Raw genomic sequence first — 24,287 nt, forward strand, 5'->3', positions numbered from 1 at the left:
CACAGCAATTGTGCTTGCTGTAGGAAGTTTATTCTTTCTGTCTAACTTCACAACCTATGATAATGTACCCTGTAGAGTTATGTAAGGGGAGGAAACACTTCTATTATATCCTTGTGGTAGATTAGATTATTGTCCAGAAATATTCACTTCCACCACACCTTCACCTTTACACTTCGCTGCCCCTGAATTTCGGTCTTAGCCATAGGATTTGCTTTAACCAATATAATGTTAATGATGTGATGTGATCAAAGGCTTGAAAAGCATTTGGGTGATTGGGTTTGTTCTCCTAGTTCTACCATCTCTATGAGACTTACCTTCTCTAAGTAACAACTATTTCTTCAGCTCAGAATAACCACTATATGGACTGGAGTCACCCAGACCCACAGTTGAAGCAAGGTGCCCCATGGAGTCCAGTGTAAATGATCTGCCCCAACCAACGCACAGATCAAGGAGAGTAAATGAATTGAGTTTGGGAGGGCTCTATTACTCAGCATTATTCCAGTGGCAGCTAATTGATACACTCCTTCTCATAATGAATTAGGCTTTTTACCCTTTAATTGGTCCCTAATCGGCTTGCTTAGCTGGGATTTAAGCATTCTAGTCAATATTGTGGGTAGAAGATATTTTAAAGACTTGGGAGAACTGGACAACATTCAGAGGGTCTAAGTCAAGCAATTGGTCTCATTTCAGACAGGCTACTGGTGACCCACTTGCACCATCAATTCGAGATCAGAAAAGTAGAATCTAGGTATCATCCTCTCCATGATCCCCTACTTCATCTGCCCCACCATCCATCCAGCCATTCATGTATCATTGTGCTGATTCTACTTCTCACATCTATCTCAATCTTTCCAATGCTCTTCGTTTTTATTGCCAATCATCCTGGGCTAGTTCATTCACATCTCTTGCTTAGATTAATGCAACAGCTTCCACTCTGCCTCCTCCGATCCATGTTGCATCTTGCTTCTCCCCTCGCTGGCCTCCCAGCTTTAAAACATTTCCACAACTTCCCGTTTCCTTTAAAATAATGTTCAGCTACCCTACCAAGGCTTACATGGTCCTTTGTGATCTGGTCCTTGATTCCCTTGCTGACATCTCTCACCACCTCTCCCCTAACCTACTCCAACCTTTACATGCTGCTCTATCAGCTGCAGCCCTGTCTGTTTGGGCCTTCACACTGTTTCCCAGGCGGGGCGCCACTCTCACGGCACCCTTCTCTCTCTCTGTCATTGCAATTCTCACACTCACAATGGGTTTATGAAGCTGTCTGAACTCAGAAGAAAGCACGAATGGAGGTTTTTTTCTATTGCCGCCCCAATTAAACTATGCTAAATATCCTTCCCTTCCCCATATTGACAAAGTGGGCAGATCCTATTACTATTTAATAAAATTCTGTTATCAGAAACCCATTTAAAACTCCAATGGAGGTTAAAACTCCAATCTCAAACCTAATTCCAGTTTCCTTCCCCTAAGACCCAGCAAGGCTTCAACATGAAAATTTCAGAGTGTGGGAAAGCTGTTGATGTGACCTTAGAATGGAGTGGGTGGAGTGCATTGTCTAACTGTCTGCAAAGACTCTCTCTTCTGGGACTCTGGGTTTTCCAGAGTATTGGGCTGGGGCTGATGAAGACAAGGAAAGGGATGGGTATGTCTTACTTAAATGGCATTACAGCCAATGCCCTCATGTAGCAGACGTCCAAATGCTGATATTTTTGTGGTACATATTGTAGATCTATGGGAGGCTCCTTTAGGGGAAATATCTACCACACATTTCCCTGAGAGGGTCCACATCTGGTTATTTCTCTTCTAACTCCCTTGGTCTCTGCCCCACTTCCCTCCCCACCCCCACCACTGAAGTACCTATTGCTTCTGTGGTCCTTTCACCAGTAAGCTGCTCTCCTGAATGGGGGAATCCATAATTTTAGCCAAATATTTAAGCAACTCTACTGAAGTTATTTTTTAAAAGACAACTAGACAGTATTGTTACAAATTGTTTTTGAAGAGTAAATTCTGCTTTTAAAAAGTTTGCTGGTAAACTGTAATAGCAATAATCAAATCATTGATAAGGTAATGGCTCTAGTTGTATTTTTAAATCACTTCTAGAATAATTTGGTCATTCATATCTATCTCTGCCCACATTTAAAAAGTTTTCCTGATGTAAATGAATAAGAATGAGCATTATGGATGGTTTGTTTTGTTATAAAACATTCTTTAAAATACCTAGAGTAGATAAGTCCTAATTCCAGCAGTCTCTTTAATCTCTAAAGCCCTGTGAAAGTAGGACAGGGTGTTCAAGCCACCCTACAATGGGCAGCCACCTAAGTAATAAGATCCCTAGCTGGGGAAATAATGCCTGGCTCTTGGCCTCTCAGATGCCGGCAGATGAAACAAAATACAGCAACTTTCAAGTGTTTTGTTCTGTGCACAATTGGAATTACGCCAGTACAAATTGCCAGACCATGAGGCCAGGTGCTTCACCTGCAGGTTGAAGATGAGGTTCTACTAAACCTGTAAGGAAGACTGTATTCAAATCCATCTATCTGCCAATCCACTCACTTTTCATCTGGCCAGGGGGCACCCACCTCCTAGCTACCCACATACTGAGATGGGCCCATCTAACTCATGCTTCCCAGACGTGGGACATTTTGTCTTTTTCTTTTGGTTCTCTCAGAGCGGTAGACTCTGGAGTCAAATCCCAGCTCTGTCGCTCACTGCTTGAGCAATCTTGTTGAGCCTCAGTTTCCTCATCTATAAAGGAGAGATAATATTAGTGCCTACCTAAGTGTTACTGTGAAGACTAAATGAATCAACACATGGTTTGCAAATTTTTCTCCCATTCTGTAGCCTGCCTTTTCATTTTGCTGATGGTTTCCTTCACTGCCAAGCCTTTTAGTTTGATGTAGTCCTGCTTGTTTATTTTTGCTTTTGTTTCCTGTGCTTTTGGTGTCACTTCCAAAAAAAATCATTGCCATAACCAATGTCAAAAACTTTTTTTTCTGTTTTCTTCTAAGAGTTTTACCATTTCAGATCTTAATTTAAGTCTTTAATTCATTTTGAGTTAATTTTTATATGGTGTAAGACAAACTTAATTTTTGTGTGTGTGTGTGTAGATGTCCAGTATTCCCAACATCATTTATGGAAGAGTCTTGCCATTTCCCATTGTGTATTCTTGGCATACTTGTCAAAGATTAGTTGACCATATACATGTGAGTTTATTTCCGGGCACTCTATTCTGTTCCATAGGTCTATATGTCTGTTTCTATGCCAGTACTACATTATTTTGATTACTATAGCTTTGTAACATAGTTTGAAATCAGGGAGTATGATGCTTTCAGCTTTCTTTCTTTCCTTCTTTTTCTTTCTTCCTCAGAATTGCTTTTGCTTTGAGGGTTATCTGTGGTTCCATAAAATTTTAGGGTTATTTGTTCTCTTTCTGTGAAAAATGCCCTTGGAATTTTGATAGAGAGTGCATTGAATCTGTAAATTGCTTTGGGTTGTATGGACATTTAAAATTTTTAATTATTCCAATTCATGAATACAGAATTTCTTTTCATTTATTTGTGCCTTCCACAATATTTTATAGTTTTCAAGGTACAGATCTTTCACCTCCTTTGTTCAGTTTATTCCTAAATATTTTATTCTTTTTGCTGCTATTGTAAATGTAATCATTTTCTTAATTTTTTTGTTAATGTATAGAACTATAATTGATATTTGTATGTTGATTTTGTATCCTGCAATTTTACTGAATTTGTTTATTGGGTTTAGAGGTTTTTGTTTTGTTCTTTTTTTTTTTGCTGGATATGGTGACTTCACACTTGTAATCCTAGCCACTTGGGAGGTTGAAGCGGGAGGATCACTTGACCACAGAAGTTTGAGGCTGCAGTAAGCTATAATTATACTACTGCACTCCAACCTGGGCTACAGAGCAAGACACTGTCTCTAAAAGAATAAAATTAAATTAAAAATTTTTTTTTGATAGAGTCTTTAAAGTTTTCTATATTTGCTATCATGTCATCTGTAAACAGAAACAATTTCTAATTTGGAGTCCTTTTGTTTCTTTTTCTTGTCTAATTGCTCTGGCTAGGACGTCCAGTACTATGGCAAATAGAAGTGGTGAGAGTGGGCACTCTTGCCTTATTCCTGATTTTAGAGGAAAAGCTTTCAGCTCTTCACCATTGAGTATAATGGTAATAGCTGTGGGTTTGTCATATATGGCCTTTATTATGTTGAGACACATTCCTTCTACACCTGATTTGTTGAGAGTTTTCTTTTTATCATGAAAAGATGTTAAATTTCATCAATTGCTTTTTCATCATCTATTGAGATGATTGTATGATTTTTATTGCCAGTACTGGAAATTAATCTGATGTATGTACTTGAAAATACGAGAAATGTGCTATGTATAAAGCAATTCATTATTAGAGCGTTGCTTGTAACAGCAAGAGATTGGAAACAACTTAAATGTCCCTCTAGAGGGGAGAATGTAATAAATTATGGTACATACATATAATGGAATTGAATTGCAGGCATTAAGGAGAATGAGGCATCTCATTTTGTAGTGATATGGATTGTTTTCAAGATGTCTCATTAAGAAAAATAAATAAATAAGTAATAAATATACAAGTTTGCTTACATTTGCATAGTATATCTCTATCAGAAGACCAAGCCAATTGTAACAGTTGTCTTTAGGGAGGTGAACTGGGCTATAGGATAAGAAAAGATTTTACAATATGCTTTTCATTTTCCAATGTTTGAATGTGTGAAATGTATTTCTTATTCAACTAAATATATAAACACATTGTTAATGAAACCATGCAAAAGCCTGAGCACATCTTGAGTGAACGTGTGTGATTGGTCAAGATCAGGGAACTTGCTCATGACTCCGGCACTCTGTTTATGGCTTGGCTAAAATGTCTAGTTGCCCTGAGATTTTTGACCATTATGCTATATCACTTGTTTGTAATCTTACTCAAACATCATTCAGTTATTCACACAGTGGCCATGGGTTTGTCAGAAAGCATAAGAAACTAATGAAGAAATACAATGAATTAATGAAGAACAGAAAAAATTATATTCATTCTGCAAATGTGCCTCAAGAGAACCTATACCCGGTCTAAAGTTGTATTCATCTCATCAAAATTCTTCACAACACATCAAGAAATACCAAAATGAAACACAAAGCATCTAAGTGATGATCTTATCCAGTTTGGCTTTTCACTTATTGGGGTCTGGCAGGGCTTCCTTATGCTGCACGGCAGAGTATTATCAATCATGAAATAAATAAGTCCCTGCTGCTGATTACTCAAGAGGTGCACTGAGCTCCCCAGGTGAGAAGTAGCTCCACCACAAATTAACTTTAGCAACTGGGTGCATTTGTTCTATTGATTTTTAATTTGGGGCTTATATCTAAAAATCATTGCTTTTCTATTTTCCAGTCCAGTACATCCCAGTGCTTACAACATGTTACTTCTGCCTGATGTCACAGGATCCTCTAACTTGACTTGTCTCTGCTACTTGGGAGAATGTCTGTCTCTGTTAGTGGTTCTTAGGTACCCACATGGAAAATTGTTTTGCCATATAAACTATATTTCAGGTTATGTTATCTCAAACATACCCTCTATATTTGGTGAAAATCAATCCAGTTATTTGCATATGATGCAAGAGCAGACAATCCAATAAACACAATCTTTATTTATCTACCATCCACCCTACAATGCACTATTTGTGGCAAAGAACTTATAAATGGCAATCCATAATCCTTTCTCTTTTCATTTGGAAACAAAACAACAAAATTATATAAATAAACCCATTTTGTTTACTTTAATGCTGCACACATAAATTGTAATATATGTTAATATGAATTCAGTCTAAAAACAAACATAATGCAGATAATTTCATAGTTTGTTAACACATAATTGCATAATTCCTGTAAAGAAGGAAGTGCAGAAAGTTTCTTATTAAATGAGGAAAGACAGAATATTTTTTAAATTGTAGTAAAAATCACTTTTCAGTTATTTACAAAAGTATTTTGTATTAATAGCTTAAAATCATTTTTGTGTTATTCTATGGAAAAAAATGACAAAATAGTGTTAAATTCCTAAAGATAATTTTCCTGGGATTATGTTTTTCTTTTAAAAGAATTTGTGAATCAGATACAAAAGTGCACAGTGAAAGGTGCCTCCCAAAGGAAACCAAGAAACACGCCCAGATTCTGAACTTCTGACGACATCCATGGGAGGTGAATGGCCTCCTTTCTGCCCCTTCTCTCCATTGTCTGCATTTTTCACACCTGCTCACAGCCAACAAAACACTAAGTGTTTTCCAAAGTAGCTCTTCGAAGTTTGTTGCTCTTCTAGGGTTTAATTCATCTCAGACACTTATCAAAGAGCAAGTATTGTTAAGCATGGGCTATATGTAAAAACACGCAATACTTGGGCAATAATATGAATAATCATATGAATGACAGCAGTTCCTGCTATCACCCTTAAAAACTTCCCCCTCGTTAGGCCGCGTGTGGTGGCTCACGCCTGTAATCCCAGCACTTTGGGAGTCTGAGGCGGGTGGATCACAAGGTCAGGAGATTGAGACCATCCTGGCTAACACGATGAAACCCTGTCTCTACTAAAAATACAAACAATTAGCCGGGCGTGGCGGCATGCGCCTGTAGTCCCAGCTGCTAGGGAGGCTGAGGCAAGAGAATCGCTTGAACCTGGAAGGCGGAGGTTGCAGTGAGCTGAGATTGCGTCACTGCACTCTAGCCTGGGAGACAGAGCAAGACTCCGTCTCAAAGAAAACACAACAACAACAACAACAACAAAACCTCCCCCTTGTTAAATAGATAAATAAGCTGATATGTTAGTTCACTCACAAGAGGAAAGCAGAATTTGTGGCAAAAATGAGTCAGCAGAACACTATCTTATGGGAATTAGCAGGGTTCATTAGAAGAGGAGTGACAGGTGTGTGAACCGCTCCATCCTAACCTGCTTCGAGACCCCTCGGCACAACAGCTGGGGTCCTTGGGCACACCCAGCTCTAAACACGACTGTGGCCACCCCATCCTGGAACTTCTTCATGGAAAGATGTCACACAAATGCTAAGCAACACTTTGTAGATCTGTAGACTTGAGCTCTTAATGAGGAATCTGTCCTAGCTTCAGCCTCACAACTTCCGTGTGAGGTTTTAGGGGGCAGTGTTGCTCATTTGTTAGAGGGCAGAACCTTCCATCACACCCTCAGGCAAAATGAACTCTGCTGTCATCCTCTCTGGGGCTCACAGAACTCCAAAGAGCTGGAATTCTGGCCCTGTGGGGAAATCTCTATACGTCCAGTCAGACGACTTAGTTGCTGCTGTTTCTGGGCGAAGGGGAGGCAGGTGTAAAAAATGGGTTTTGCAACTTAAAAAACAAAACAAAACACCCAAAAACAAAAAACAAACTTAAAACCTTCTTTTAGAAATGATTGTTTGCTGTGTTAATTATTTAAATTGTGCTTACAGACACAAAACAAAGGGGAAATGTGACTCATCCTTTGGAATTATTAGTCCAAGTTCTGAACACTTGGAAATGGCCTCATTTACTTCGAGTAATTTTCTCTAAGTGTACGTGAGCCTCAAAACAAAATTCTGCTAAATGCAATGTGGGATCCTGGATAAGATCCCGGAACAGAAAAAAAAAAATACCTATTTAGGGGAAAAACTAGGGAAATCCAAATAAAGTCTGGAGTTTAGTTAATAGTAAAGCACCAACATACCATGGTAATGTAAAATGTTCCATTAGGGGAAACTGGGTGAGAGATATATGGAAACTCTTTGTACTATCTTTGCAATTTTCTGAAAATATGAAATTGTTCCAAAATTAAAATCTTATTTAGAAAATAACAGGGTAATTCTGGAAGTTGCTTCCCCCTTGTAAGTGTGCAGTGAGATGCCTCACTCGCTCTCCACAGGGATAGGAGAGGCGTCCTGAGGCATCCACAAGCAAAGCAAAGCAACTTGGGCTGCAGAGCGGAGAAGTTTGTTGATGTGAAGAGCCAGCCAGAATTACTCAGTGTTGGCATTTTGGAAGATTTGGCTTTCTAGATCCTCTTTCCCTGTAATGACAGGACTTGAGTCTGCATGATTCTGAATGAGGCAGCAAACCTAGGTCAGTTGGGTATGTCTGTGGACACAGTGCTGGCACACAGAGGGCTATCAAACATGTGTGCTGAAGCCATGAACAGTAAAATACGTGAGTTGATTTTTTTTTTTTTAGTGACTCCTGGTACACGCTGTTGTTCTCTGTACGTACCTCTCTCAACCTTCTCTACCTTCATATTCACCATCCTTGCCTCCTTCTTGTGTGCTTTTCTTCTTTGAGAGCTTGGCCAAGTGCATTCATTGGTTCCTAGTGACCCCACCATAAACTGCAATGGGGCTTCTTAGAGGACCTTGCATAAGAGAAATGGCTTTGTAGTGAGTCTGGTCAGGCTACACGGCCCTGTCGTGTCTCTGAGATACAAGATGTTCCCCTTAGTTACCAAAGCCAAACTGTGACAGCCAAGAGACCAAAGCAGACAGCCAAAACCACACAGGGACAAGATGGCCAAGAGCTATAAATTCAGTTGCAGGAAAAGAAAGTATGGGCCTCCGAAGGCAGGTGACAACCTGTCTGTCTCTGCCTGGCTGGGAAGAATTCAGCTTTTTCTTCCAAACTGCTCGCACATTGCAGGTGGGGAGCTTGGGATCCAGAAAGGGACTCTGTGCATTTGTTTTGCTCACCAGGAGGGGTGGTCTGCTTGCAAGGTGTTCCTAACACTGGGCTAGCATAGAATGTGGTGCCCAGGTACGCAATAAATAGGAGACTGCTGAGCTCTGTGGAGAAGGCTGGGAAAGGTTCCGCGAAGTCACAATACTCAGGCCCTACTCTCCAGAAAATGCTTTAGAAAGGGTCCTCTAAGTGGCAGAGGTTGCAGTGAGCTGAAATCGCACTATTGCCCTCCAGCCTGGGTGACAGCGAGACTCCGTCTCAAAAAAAAAAAAAAAAAAGAAAGGGTCCTCTAAGCATGGGGTAGTAAATTTTGCAAATCACCTCCCATGACCTCCCTAAACTTCTATAGAATGATGCACTCTTTCTCTAACAAAGGTGGTGCCAGTCACCACTTCCAAGGAGAGCTGCTTCCCCTGCTGTGATGCGAGTAAGGAATTTGTAGTTAATTAGATGAGTTCTGAATCATGACACAGTGATGGAGTGCAAGGCGGGAGGAGGGATAACGAAGGACCTGGATCTTCCTAATGGAACTGCAGTGGGTGGTGGAGGGAGGTGTCAAGAAAGGATTATCCAGGAACTGACGTGTGAGAAGTTTCTAGAAGGAATTCCCCAGGTAAATAAAAAAACAAGTCAGTGTGAATAGGAGAAGAGATGCCTCAACATTCCTTAGGGGTTAAGGGTCAGCAGTTTCGAGTTCTGAATCCAAGTTGTGCCTCTGTCATTGGAAACTTTAAGACTTCATGACCTCACTTGACTTCTTGAACATCTCTGTTTTCTCAGGTATAAAATGAGACTCCCTAAGGTGGTTTATCTTCTGTTTCTAGCATGTTATGAATGAAGGTGTTGGATTGGACTGGAAATTAGATAACTTGGGTTTATGTCTGAGCCCTCCTACTAACTTGAGTAAGGCACTTCACTCTTCTGACTTCACTTTTTCCTTCCATTAAAATGACGAGTTGAGTTTGTAATCTAAGAAAGAGCGTTTCTAGGTTGATTTACCTTTGACCTTCATCCAAGGCAGCAAAAAGGTTAATCTTAAAGGAAGGGGCACTTCCATTATTTTTTCCTATTCTTCTTTTTCCCTGATGCCATCTGAAACTGGTTCAACTGGCTGGTTTTACAGGTGGATCCTGGGGATACTATTCTATACAGAGGACTAATTCACAAAGTTCCCTAAATGCATTATTCTAAGTATCTAAAGTTCTTTGCTATTTTGGCCCTGCCAGCCTTTTACATCTCATTCCTTCTTCACACCCTACATCCTAGCCACACTGAAGAATCTCCTGGGGTCTGTGTCCTGCCTGGCTTCTGGTGTCCCTGGCTTTCTTGTGCTCTTCTCTCAGGCTGAAACATCCCTTCTCCTATTTACACCCGGCTTGTTTTTTTCTCCCCCTGGGGAATTCCTTCTAGAACCTTCTCACTTGTTAATTCCTGGATAATCCTTCCTTGATGGCCCCCACCCCTAGTTCCATTAGGAAGATCTAGGTCCCTCCTTATCCTTTCTCCCCCTTTCCACTCCATAGCTGTATCATAATATGTACCACAGGACGTTGCAGCTCGCCGCCCCCTGGGGGCCCCTCTGACTGACTATCAGTTCCTTCAAGGCAGGCTGTGTGCCTTGGCATTTATCACAATATCTAGCTCCTCCAGCTGGAATGAAAAGATGAGTGAATACAACTTACTGTCAGTTTGAGAAAGTGAAGCTAAGGGACAGGGAAGCCAGGAACCAACCTGCCCTAGGTCGAGCAGGGCTCCCACAGTGAGATTCCCTAAACTGAGCTGTAAGAAATTTGCCCACGAACCACATGAGCTCAAGTCCTTCCAGTGCTGTTTTTTTCTCGAAGCAGTGCATTTTGGAGCAGAGTAGTGGAGCAGATGCATCTCTTCTAAACCCCAACAGGGCGGGGGCAAGTGCTGGACACATCCCAGAAACGAGAGGCATGTCATGCACATGCTGTTCCATGTGGTAGCTCCAGAGATGGTGTTGCTGTGTGGCTCATGGTGACATGGCCCTGCCTGTCACTCTGTGGCCCCAAATGGCATGTACCCAATGACAGACGTGTATGTCAAACCACGAAAGACAGCAACCTGGGGGAGCTTGGGGCAGCTTCAGCAGATCTGAAATAAGATGTCAAAATCATCCCCTAGAAGCTGGGTATGTTTTTTGCCTCACCATCCTGCTCCTCCAGGAGTCAATTTTAAGCCAGCTCTGTGCCACCACACTGGCGGGCCACTCTGCTAGGCCTGGCAGGTGTGAGAAGGGCCTCAGAGCCTTGTGAGGGATCAGGACGTAAGACACCACATCCTTCAGTACCCTGCTGTCTTATCCGGATCCTCTGGGGGCTGACATTAAGGGTGAGATGGTGGAAGAGGAACTGTCCACTTTGCAATTATTCTGCCCAACGCTCCCTACACCTAGGAACCCCCTATACCTACACCTACACTCTATGGCATCTTCCCTTCATAAGAGTAATTACCAGTATATTGCAGTTGCTGAAATTAACTGAGAACATATGTGTCAGGTTCTGTGCTAGGCTATTTATAGGATTATCTGATTTAATTATCACTATAATCTTATAGCGTAGGAGGTTTTTTTTTTGTTTTTTTGGTTTTTTTTTTTGTTTTTTTTGACAGAGTTTTACTCGTTGCCCAGGCTGGAGAGCAGTGGCATGATCTCGCTCTGGGATTACAGGTGTGAGCCACCGCGCCCTGCTATTATTGCTTCTATTTTGAAGGTGAGATGATCCATTCTAAATTAGTTCAGTCACTTGCCCATGTTTCCTCAACTAATGAGTGTTGAGGCAGGGACTCAGACACAAGCTTTCCCATGCTTTTAGCCACACGATACTGCATCATGCAAGACCTGGAGAGACAATGGGAGCAAGGACAAGCAGGATCAAATGGAACCAAGCGATGCAAGGGTACCTGTGGGAGCCCCATCACAGGGGCCTCGTGTTCCTCCCTTGACCTGGACAATAAGAAACCAAAAGAAACTGGCTGGGACATTTCTCACTCCACTCCCTCAGATTGAGTGGAGGATCAAACAGAGTTCTCTTGGCTACTAAGAGGCACTATCTGAACTCAAGGAAGGAGTGTGTAACCATAACAACAATGATATAACCCGACCTCTACCCCCACAGAAAGAAGAGAGCTTTATGTTAAAGAATTGTTTATCTCAAATAACTACTGAACAGGATAGCTTACCACTGACATTCAACTTGGGCAGCAAAAAGCAAGTGGAAAAATTTGGTGGCTGAAATATTTTCCATGACCACCCACCGTGTGGGTGTAGTATGCAAAGGGGACACCATGGGTCAGACAGTTCAGGCCCCCCACCGAGGAGCCATCAGGGCTGGGGTCAGTAGGTTTGCCATCTGTCAGCATCACTCCATTCTCTAAAACCCTTGGGAGGGTTGCCTTGTCACATCTGTTGAAAGCTACAATCTCTTTCCTCTTGCACTGCCTCACTTACAATGTTAGTAAGCAAGCAATTTAAGAAGTGAATTATACTAATTTTGCTTATCCTTGAAGTGTGAAATTTTAGAAGATGGTGCCAAATGAATGATCATGTGTATTTCTCAGTTTGTTCGTGGCTTTTTTAAAGTTTGTTCATTCTTAAAGACACTTCTATGCTGTGTAAATTTAACTAGAGATGAAAAATGGAAGATGAAAACAATTGTAAAATTATCTAAAAGTACAGGTTTCAGATGCTGATAACATGAAAAATAATCTCTATGGACTTGAAACTATAGATCTTTTTGTCCACATAAATTCTGGGCCTATCATTCATTACCTAAATAATATAAAAACCAGCTAAGATATCAACTGCAACAAATTATCACAAATTTTCCTTATGAAACAAGACTAAACAAAGTTGTCATTGAAGGCAGGGTGGGATCTCATTTCATTTGTGAATTTGCGACTAAAGCTAGTGCATGGATTGTAAAAACTGAATGTGGTCAAAGTGATCCCCCAAAATTATTTAATTTTACACCATAAAGAACAGTGTCTATGATATGACATATGCAACCTGTATCAGGTAGCTATTACTATGATTTTGCTGCATAACGAATAACCTCCAAATCTCTGTAGAAAACAATAAGCATGTATCACCCATGTGCCTGTGGGCCTCTGAGTCAGTTGCAGCATCTCTATTCCTTGTGTTTCATTCTAGGGCCTGGGCTGGAGAGACATTGGCTATCCAGGGTACAGTCTTCGCATGGTCATGGCAGATGCACAAGAGAAAGAGCCCAGCTCTGTTAGTGTGTTTTTAGCCTTTTCTTGCATCAACATCTGCTAACAGCCCATTGGTCAAAGCAAGTCACATGACCAAACCCCAAATCAAGGGGAAAGGAAGTACATTTCTCACACTACAAGGCCACGGCTAAATGTGGTTGTCTAGCACTACTAGTAAAGAATAAAGAAATGGGACGAATAATTTAATTTATTGCAATTCAATCCTTAAGATGTAGTGTTTTTAACCACGTAAAAGACATGGTCCTAGTTCACTCAGGGCAAGTTAAATCTGCCCATGATGCTGTTTCCCCGTGAAGACACTCCATTTACTTTATTTTTGAGGGGTATGTTTCCTTGTTATATGTACCATCTAATGGTCGGAGGTATCTTTGAGAACTGACCCAGCAGTCCCAACAGTCAACACCCCCATCCAGAGACTCCCCTAAAGGATCCTTCTCTCTACTAGGCATTGTTTGATGACTTCTTAGGATCTACTTCTCCATGTTGCCCCAATCCTTACAGACAACCCAAACTCGGTTCCATTCCTGCTCTCCTCCATCTCCCTTTAGCCCCCTGGTTTTGGGCTGCCCAGGGTGTGACTTCCATTTACCCTCGGCCGTTGAACAGCTCTGTCATGACCCATATTCCAATACTGCCAGAACCCTGGGACTCAGGCTCATCTAGAGTGAGGCTGGTGAGGACAGCTAACAGTCAAGGTTCATTCAGGCAAGAAAAGAAAAGGAGAAACCAAGCATTTTAAGCAGAAAGAGATTAAATCCAAGGAAGTATATGATCATTGAGTAGGCCTGGGATTGTCAAGGTCAGGAAACCTGCTTTCACTAAATCTAGAACAGTAGGAATTAGAGGAAGCTGCCACCCAGACTCCAGCTGCCCTGGAGTACCGAAGCAAGAGGTTCTCAGGAGGGCACCTCAGAGCCAAGGGCAGCTGCTACCAATAATTTCAGCTGCTTGCCTGCAGTATGTGGTTCTTGGGGGATATCCCCTCAAAAGCAACAGCGCTTTATCTCATCTGCATGACAGAATTATTTTCTTCCACTTTTCATTGGGAAGCCCTAACTCTGAACCACACTGGGAAAAGAAATTGCAGACTTTGCTCCCGCAATGCAGAATACAGTACGGCAGGGGTCAGGGAGGATGCTGGGTTTACACAGACCAAGCAGAAAATCCATCATATCCCTTTCCCACATTTAAACTTCCAAACAACCACCACTACCACCCCACACTCTGCCTAATGTGATGCCTGATGCATTAAAATGCACCAGTTCTGTCTACCCAATGGGAGAGGCACACAGTCTCATAAGTCACGCTATACAGACCAAGACAGAGGGTGACTTTTAAGATATTATCCAGATAATTATGTGAATTTTAAGACTTGCTTGGCACCAGTTGATCCATTTTATATTCATTTATCTAAATGAAGGCTCATATTCATAGTTGAGGGATTATTTTACTTGAATACTATATCTTTTAAAATATTTGCTGGGGTTATGATGTCAACAGAACCCAACAGAATATCACACTGAAGTTTTTACAAGTCTCTTCTTTATGGTCGAACCTGAAAAGACTCTTCAGTTCTACCTAAATGAAGAAGAAAAATTCTTCTGGCACTTATTTCCCTCCTATACGGTTTCCTGCCTTTGTTCACATGCCATTTTATTCCAAAGAAAGCCATATTCTCTAATCATAAGTCATACTGGAAAACATCAATAAATATAAACAATTATTCTCATCCCACTCTCTTCAGTATAAGAAGAATCTATAAAATGTATACAATATGTTTGTAACATAAATAAGAGAAATATATATGTATATGTATGTGTGTGTATATATATATAGCCTTTAAGTAAATTCAGTGATTCTTACATAGTAGTTCTTATAAAGCTAAGAAATTTGAATTCAAAGGCCTTTGGGGTCCTGGAATTCAACCATTCGTCATTTACTCATTTGTTCAACAGTCACAAATTAGTGTCTGCCCTGTGCCAGGCAAATTTGCTTGTGGGTCCTACCCACAGGGTGCTCCCAGTGTAGCAGAGGAGTTCACAGTTCTGTTACTAAAGGCTTGAAATTCCCATACTCAAACAACAACTAGCACACAAAAATTCTCCTCCCCTAATTGAGTTGAGGAAACTACCCATGTCACCAAATAATTCTTAGCTTTCCTAAAAGAATCACCAAAGAGCTCTTTCAAACTGGTAATGAGATTGGAATTCCTAAAATTAAAAATACAACTCACTACACATGGAGAACAACACTACCAGTAGGTGGCTCCGGCAAGGCCGTCTGATGGATGGGTGAGTCAGGTGCTGGCAGTCCAGGGCTGAATGTGCTTGGGTCTCCTCAAAGTTGCCTGGCTTTTTTTTTTTTTTTTTTTTTTTTTTTGAGACAGAGTCTCGCTCTGTTGCCCAGGCTGGAGTGCAGTGGTGCGATCTCAGCTCACTGCAAGCTCTGCCTCCCAGATTCATGCCGTTGTCCTGCCTCAGCCTCCCAAGTAGCTAGGACTATAGGCACCTGCCACCACGCCTGGCTAATTTTTTTTTGGATTTTTAGTAGAGACGGGGTTTCACCATGTTAGCCTGGATGGTCTTGATCTCCTGACCTCATGATCCGCCTGCCTTGGCCTCCCAAAGTGCTGGGATTACATGTGTGAGCCACCGCGCCCGGCCTTGCCTGCCTTTTAGGGTGATCAGAGGAGTCTCCAGTGGTCAGAAATGCCTGAGTTCTGCTGATTTTGTTGTCAGTAACCTCTTATTGAATCGACTGTTACCTATTTTTATTAACAACAGGTTGATGCTAATGATTGTCATAGACTGGGAAACGCAGGTTCTGCATAATATAGATGGGTTCCTGTTTTAAAAGAGGCTACTGTTGTATCCAACAACAAAGCTGTAAAATCATGGAACCAGACTACTCTTCAGAGAGTGACTAGTGCGCTGCCAGCAGCTTGCCAGAGAGAGTCACAGAAGGTTGGCGCTGCAAGACAGCTTATATTTCAGAGCGTGAAACCGAGGCTGGGAGAGAACACTTATCCCGTGCCCCACACCTGGTTGAAGCCTGAATGAACCCTCAGTTGGTCACGGGCTACCCAGGTGGCCAGTATCCCTGCTGCACTACACAATAAGCAAAAACATAGCCACGGACATAGTGATGACATAGCCATAGCAATGATTAGAGAATCATTTCTTCTTGGGATCTTAAGAAGGCTCTGTCAGTTTCCAGTGGTACCATTTCCTTAATCCATGTTGCGTACTTTTTGGCCATGATTAACTGTGAGTGAGTGCACACTGTATGACAATGCTGTGATAGTACCTTACATAGATTATCTCTCGTTATGACATCCCTGTTATACAGATGAGGGAACTGATGCTCCCAGAGGCTAAATAACTTGCCAAACTTTCCAAGTTAATATGTAATAGGAGCCGGGCACGCTGGCTAATGCCTATAATCCCAGCAGTTTGGGAGGCCGAGGCAGGTGGATCACTTGAGGTCAGGAGTTCCAGACCAACCTAGCCAATATGGTGAGACCCCGTCTCTACTAAAAATACAAAAATTAGGCAGGCATGGTGGCATGCGCCTGTAGTCCCAGCTACTTGGGAGGCTGAGGTAGGAGAATCACTTGAACCCCAGGAAGCGGAGGTTGCAGTGAGCTGAGATCATCGCACTCCAGCCTGGGCATAGTAGCAAGACTCTGTCTCAAAATATATATATATATAATAGAAACTGTACTGTACAGCAAACCCTGTGACATGTAACAAACCCTCACATGTAGCCCTAAACCTAAAAGTTAAAAAAAGAAAAAGAAGAAAAATAAATTGTACTTGAAAGCAGACCCGTCTAACCCAAACACCAGGCTCTTAACCATTATCTGTATTGTTAAAGACTCTTAGGAACAAATTATAGTCTACTTTGTATATTAATGTCCACTACTTCACACATTTCACCTGTTAGCAACAGTCTCTCTGAGCTTTGCTTTTGTATATTTCAGAGGTTTTTCCTATAGAGAGCATTGTAATATTTCCATTTAACTCTATCCTTTGTAAAATGACATCACTGGTATGTTTCAAATAGATTTTCAGTCAGCGACAGCTAATGAGCAAAGGAGCAATGATTAGAGAATCATTTCTTCTTAAGATCCCAAGATTTGTTCTAACTATTGTGGGGGTAATTCCAGGCTGCATTTCAAACAGTGTTGACACAGAAATTCTTAAAGTGTAACCCTCCTCTCCTTCCCTCTATGCTTTCTGGATTTCTCTAGGCATACTGGGAATCTGAACTCAAAGTCTTAACACAGGAACTTCTAAACTACTCACACCTATAGCCTGTAACTCTGACCCATTCACAAAGGTTAAGTTCTTTATGAATACTATTTTAAAAAATTTTCTCTGAAAAAAAAGGTGAATTTATGGAGTTTTAATACTTTAGCATGTGAGAAACTTAAGGGACCAGGAGGTCTTTTCAGTTATGAGGCAATAGGAGTTGAAATAATGTAAATTAGAACTATTTTAAGAGGTTGGTCAATCCAGTCAATGGAACCACAAGCTGGACCCTCTCCTTCCTGTGGGCACCAAGACTCCACCAAGGGCAGGCTGACCAGGAAGCCCCAGGATAGAAAGTTGGAAACAGCCTGTGGGTGCGGCAGGTTCTGAGGCTCAATTCAAAAGGAGGTGGCCTCAGCCAGGGGAGGAGCACAGAGGCACCACAGGTAGAAGTGGAAATGGGTAGTTTACTGGTCAGAAATCTGCCTCTGTATCCGCCTTCACTTCCTGCTGGCTGTGTGACCTTGGGAAAATCACTTAACCTCTTTAAGCTTTAGTCTTCTTATTGGTAAAGTGAGACGTTCTGAGTGGGTGGCTGGCCCACAGCAAAAGCATAATTAACATGAGTCATTATTATGAGTAAGAAACAAGTCAGTGGAGACACTGAGGCCTGCATACAAAAGTCCAACAAATCACAAGGCAACAGGGAGAATGGGCTCCGCATAGAGAGGCCAAGAGTCCTGGGCTAGCACCACTGGGAGGAGGAAAAGCCCCCTCTTTCTTCTTCTCCATGCCCTGGCCTTCTGCTATGGTACTTGCCTTTTTTCAGGTTCTTACCTTCTTGCTGGGACCTCAGTGGTCTCTTGGCCTCCTGTGACCATTGCCACTCAGATTCATTCTCCTCAGTGCTGCCAGCAATGTTTCCTACAATGCAAACCTGACCAACTTGTCATTCTGCTGGAAACTCTTGGACAAGGGTTTTAGCAAGAGCTAGCCCAGACCCTTTGGCATGGCTCATAAACCTTCTGTAACTTGGCAGGTGCTTCCATTTTTGACTCACCTGTAGGCACAGCACACAGGAGAGTCCTGGAAGCCAGAGAAAGGCCATTTTTACGTTAGTGGAGGGCTGGGGGAGGGATAGCATTAGGAGAAATACCCAATGTAAATGATGAGTCGATGGGTGCAGCAAGCCAACATGGCACATGTATACCTATGTAACAAACCTGCACATTGTGCACATGTATCCTAGAACTTAAAGTATATATAAAAAAAGTTGTCATCCCCCCCCCAAAAAAAGGCCAACTTTACTTTGTGGCTTGCCAGCTAAGACACCTGCTTAGGGGCAGAGAAACTGCACTTACCTAAGCACTTACTTTTTACCCATTCTCACCCTTCACTGCACATTAGAATCACCTGGGGGTGTTTATAAAATACCCCAGTGCCCAGGCCACACCCCAGACCAATTATGCCAGAGTCTCTGGAGTGGGATGCAGGCATCCGTATTTTTAAGCTCCTCTGGTCATCCCGAGGTGCTGTCAAGCTGTGGATCACAGCTATACATACATTTTTGCCTTTCAAAGGGAAGAGTCTTATCACTTGTTTAAAGTCCAAAGACATCAGCCTCAAATCTGAATATCAACCACCTGCTAGTTATTGCTGACTTTGGGAGAAACATTGATCAATTTCAGAAAAAGGATATCAGGGAAGTAAAAGTGCATGACCAATTCAGGAATTGGGAGATAAGCCCAGTCTCCTGCAAAGCCCGTGGTTTTACAGAAACCCTCCTGAATGTCAGCGAGCATAAGCCCTCGTGGCATGGGCAGCTCTCGGTGAGCAGCCTGGCCTTGGTCCAGCTCGGCACAGAAGGACCAGCACAGGGAGGGAGGAAGTGACTCAGGGCTGCCCTCTCCCCGACAACAGGACAGGACTGTAACCTTTTGTGAAAGGACAGGTAAAAATAGCTGCAGCACTTTAGGAAGAACTCAGAATTTTTAGATTCTGAACCATCTGATTATATAACTGAGGGTAAGTGATCTGGGAAAGGGCAGGAAACTATTATTTATTGTCTTTTAGTGTCCTGGGCTCAGTGCTGTATGTAGGTCCCACTTAATCTTCACAATGACCCTGTGAGGTTGTTGTTTTCCTCTCCTTTTCTGTAAATGAGGAGGCTGCAGCACTGAGGGGGAGATGATGAACTCGAAATCACCCAGCTTGCAAATCATAGAGATGGAATCAACCCTGGTGCTATCGTGTCCCACACCCCATTCTCTGGCTTGATTCTGGCTCATCCCCAAACATGACACATATAGGGTGGCCATGAACTTCTCCAGGAGCCAGGGCTGCCTGGCTGTATCCTGTATCCTAGTGTTCTTGCAAAGCTGCAGTGAGAGAAAAAGCAGGGCCGGGTGCAGGAATGTCTTAGCTGATGTGAATGGCTTGTATGCTGTTGGTCCCAAAAGTTCACTGAAAGGTCTTTAATAGCGGGATGATCTATCCCACCAGGGGTCCAGGAATTTTCATCTGGCAATGCTACTTATGGTAGATCTGTGAGGGGGTGAGTAGAACCTAGAAAACAACTTGGAAGGCTTTACAGGCACTCAGAATGTGGACTTTATATACCTTTCACGAAAAGGAACCAGGGCTCCTTAGAAAAGTAGCCATTTCCAGGTCTGGGGCAGGAAATGCATAAATTGAGACAGAAAGAAAAGAAGCAGTCAAAGATTAGATTCCTGGGGTCATGTTGAAAGGACACACGCATCAACTTGAAATGATACTCACTGGCTAGAGATGGATGATTTGGATAAAAAAGAATAATGGCTGAAATGGATTGAAAATGTCAAGCATATAAAAATCCAAGAGTTTATAATAATACAGCATACCACCCTCTCACAAAAACCACAACACGCAACTCAGTGGTTAACTACCTTTGGGAGTTGCTTGGGCACCAAGTCATTATTCTGAAGACTGATAAATAGAGGAAAGCAATAAAACATCTATCCTGTTTTTCCTGTATTCTTTTTTTTTTTTTTTTTTTTTTTTTTTTTACAGAGAAACCAAGTAGCTGATGAAGAAAAGTTTTTATTTATAGAAAAATCACAATTGGCTGGGCGCAGTGGCTCATGCCTGTAATCCCAGCACTTTGGGAGGCCAAGGTGGGCAGATCACCTCTAAGGTCAGGAGTTCAAGACTAGCCTGACCCAACATGGAGAAACACCGTCTCTACTAAAAATACAAAATTAGCCGGGTGTGGTGGTGCATGCCTCTAATCCCAGCTACTTGGGAGGCTGAGGCAGGAGAATCGCTTGAACCCGGGAGGCGGAGGTTGTGGTGAGCCCAGATAGTGCCATTGCACTCCAGCCTGGGCAACAAGAGCAAAACTCCGTCTAAAAAAAAAAAAAGAAAAAAAATCACAATCGATAATGGAGGAGGAATGTTAGAATTAGAAAATTACCAATTTGCAACTCATTGAAATAGTGGTAGCAGGAATGATCATTAATGGCTATTAAAACCATGAAGTGAAGGTTGAGTGAGGCCTTGCTAATAGATGGGTATCCATGAACCCACTGGTCAACCTTAGCCTGCTGGAAGTGGAACAGTGGAACTGGCAGACATGATGTATCCCAGATGTCACAAAATACACAACACTAGCACCATCTAGATGGAATCTGAAGCCAATCAAGCCACCAGATCTTAGTATAAGCCACAGGAAACGCAGAGGGTAGAGAAATGTGTTAAATGGTAGTAAGTCCTCTCCCCTCGTAGAGGAATGAGGTAGCTAGGCCGAAGACACAAGCATCAGTCCCATTCTGTGACAATCCTACACAGGCCCTGGGACCTTTACAAGACAAACCAGTAAAGAACCAGGTAAACTTTAGTCATCGTTCACTATAATTCAATGTGAGAAAGATGATCGAGTTAGCATGTAAGGCAGGTAGGACCTATCAGAGGATGAGACATCTAAGTTAGTTCTCTTGTTTGAGGACCCTAAATAATATTTTTAAAATAATAAAGAAGCACACACTGTCATCTATTTCAAATGTTTAGGTTTGACACCTTTCACACACACTCACACAATGACCATCTCGTGATGCCATTTGGAAATCATGTCCTTCATGAATTGCATCACCCCGCAACCTTGGCCCATGCTCCATTATGGACTGCTGGGCACACTGCAGTTTTCCCAGCTAGAGAAATAGTAAAGCCAGTCCCTGCCTCCTATTCTGTTTCTTTTTCTATCCCACCCCAGAGTATAGCTATAGAGATAATGAAGGCACACAGAAGTAATGATTCTCTTGCAGCAGTAATTGCCCTGACATTTGCTCACCTATCTGTACCCACTTTCTCTGCCTTCCCACCCAGGACCTCAGATTTCCTATCGATTCTCTTATCAAAACCATCGTACCACTTCACGCTAAACGACACTTCCTCTAACAAACCCAGAAACATTCTTCCAGAAATCCTTTTGCTACATCATTAATTTTTCTTCTCTTTGGGATCATTGACATTAGCATAAAACATGTTATTATCTCTCTCATTAAAAACACCTTTCCAAATACCTGTAGAGTACTATGTTCACTATTTAGGTGATGGGTTCACTAGAATTCTAAACCCCAGCATTATGCAATATATCTGTGTAACAAACTTGCACATGGAACCCCGGAATCTTTAATAAAATAAAATAAGATAAAAAATAAAGTTAAAATAATAAAATAGATTCCAACTGCATAAGGATTTAGAGAAGAAGAACAAGATGATTTTCAAACACAAGCATTTGTGGAGATTGAAATTGTTAAAAATAATTGTGTACCATGTTACCATGTGCAGAATAAAACTTTCAAAATTAGTAGCTAACAATAAAGAAAACTAATTTATGTTTTTAAAAATATATTTTCCTTAAAAAAGAATAAAACTTTCAAAGTTAGTAACTAACAATAAAAAAAGCTAATTTATGTTTTAAAAAATATATTTTCCTTAAGAAAAACTAGAGCAGAGATAAATGAACTAGAAAATAGAAAAATAATACGAAAAATCAACAAAATCAAAAGTTGGTTATTTGAAAAGATCAACATAATTGACAAACCTTTAGCTACATGAATTAAGGAAAAAGGACCACTCAAATTTCTATAATTAGAAATGAAAGTGGGCACAGCAGCTGTGCATCCCGGGGCTCCTGACCTCTCTGCGTTTGCAGCGTAGCCCAAGTCGGTCAGCACTAGAGGACCTCAGAAGCCATGTTGAAGCCCCATAGTGAAGCCAGGGCTGCCTTCATTCAGACCCAGCAGCTGCACGCAGCCATGGCTGACACATTCTTGGAGTACATGTGCTGCCTGGACACTGACTCGCCACCCATCACAGCCTGGAGCACTGGCATCATCTGTACTATGGGCCCAGCTTCCCCATCGTTAGAGATGCTGAAGAAAACGATTAAGTCTGGAATGAATGTGGCTCATCTGAACTCTCATGGAACTCAGGAGTACCATACAGAGACCATCAAGAACGTGCGCACAGCCATGGAAAGCTTTGCTTCTGACTCCATCCTCTACCAGCCCATTGCTGTGGCTCTGGACACTAAAGGACCTGAGATCCCAACTGGGCCCATCAAGGGCAGCGGCACTGCAGAGGTGGAGCTGAAGAAGGGAGCCACTCTCAAGTTCACGCTGGATAATACCTACATGGAAAAGTGTAAGAGAACATCCTGAGGCTGGACTACAAGAACATCTGCAAGGTGGTGGAAGTGGGCTGCAAGATCTATGTGGATGATGGGCTAATTTCTCTCCAAGTGAAGCAGAAGGATGCTGACTTTCTGTTGACAGAGGTGCAAAATGGTGGCTCCTTGGGCAGCAAGAAGGATGTGAACCTTCCTGGGGCTGCCGTGGACCTGCCTGCCATGTTGGAGAAGGACATCCAGGACCTGAAGTTTGGGGGCAAGCAAGATGTCAATACGATGTTTTCGTCATTCATCTGCAAGACATCTGATGTCCATGAAGTTAGGAAGGTCTTGGGAGAGAAAGGAAAGAACATCAAGATAATCAGCAAAACTGAGAGTCATGATGTGGGTTGGAGGTTTGATGAAATCCTGGAGGCCAGTGATGGGATTATGGTAGCTCGTGGTGATCCACCACAAGCCATTGAGATGAGATTCCTGCAGAGAAGGTCTTCCTTGCTCAGAGGATGATGATTGGGCGGTGCAACCAAGCTGGGAAGCCTGTCATCTTGCCACTCAGATGCTGGAGGATGTGATCAAGAAGCTCCACCCCACTTGGGCTGAGGGCAGTGGTATGGCCAATGCAGGTCTGGTGGGAGCTGACTGCATTGTGCTGTCTAGAGAAACAGCCAAAGGGGTCTATCCCCTGGAGGCTGTGCACATGCAGCACCTGATTGCCTGTGAGGCAGAGGCCACCATCTACCACTTGCAATTATTTGAGGAGTTCTGCCACCTGGCACCCATTACCAGCGACCCCACAGAAGCTACTGCCGTGGGCACTGTGGAGGCCTCCTTCAAGTGCTGCAGTGGGGCCATAATCGTCCTCACCAAGTCTGCAGGTATACCCACCAGGTGGCCAGATACTGCCCACGTGACCCCATGATTGTTGTGACATGGAATCGCTGGGCAGCTCGCCAGGCCCACCTGTACCAAGGTATCTTCCCTATGCTGTATAAGGACCCCATCCAGGAGCCCTAGGCTGAGGATGTGGACCTCTGAGTGAACTTGGCCATGAATGTTGGTAAGGCCTGAGGCTTTTTCAAAGATGATGTGGTCATTGTGCTGACCTGGTGACACCCTGGCTCTGGCTTCTCCAGCACGATGCATGTTATTCCTGTGCTGTGATGGACTCCAGAGCCCTTCCTCCAGCCCCTGTCCCACCCCCTTCCTCCAACGCATCCATTAGGCCAGCAACACTTATAGAGCTCACTCTGAGCTGTAGTGTGGCACTGGTGGGCTGCAACACCAGGGAAGAAGATTTATGCCTCGCTGAAATATAGCTGTTTTTAGAGCCTGCTGTGGTGGGACAGCCCAGAGCCTGGCTGCCCAT

At 42.5% G+C, this 24,287-nt stretch overlaps 1 pseudogene; it reads left to right on the forward strand.

The window, feature by feature from the left end:
* Positions 1-22,475: 22,475 nt before the first annotated feature.
* LOC129038300 (pyruvate kinase PKM-like) lies at positions 22,476-24,082 on the forward strand (annotated as a pseudogene).
* The last annotated feature ends 205 nt before the right edge of the window (positions 24,083-24,287 follow it).

This window comes from Pongo pygmaeus, chromosome 5 (assembly GCF_028885625.2).
Source record: "Pongo pygmaeus isolate AG05252 chromosome 5, NHGRI_mPonPyg2-v2.0_pri, whole genome shotgun sequence".
Lineage (NCBI taxonomy): Eukaryota > Metazoa > Chordata > Mammalia > Primates > Hominidae > Pongo > Pongo pygmaeus.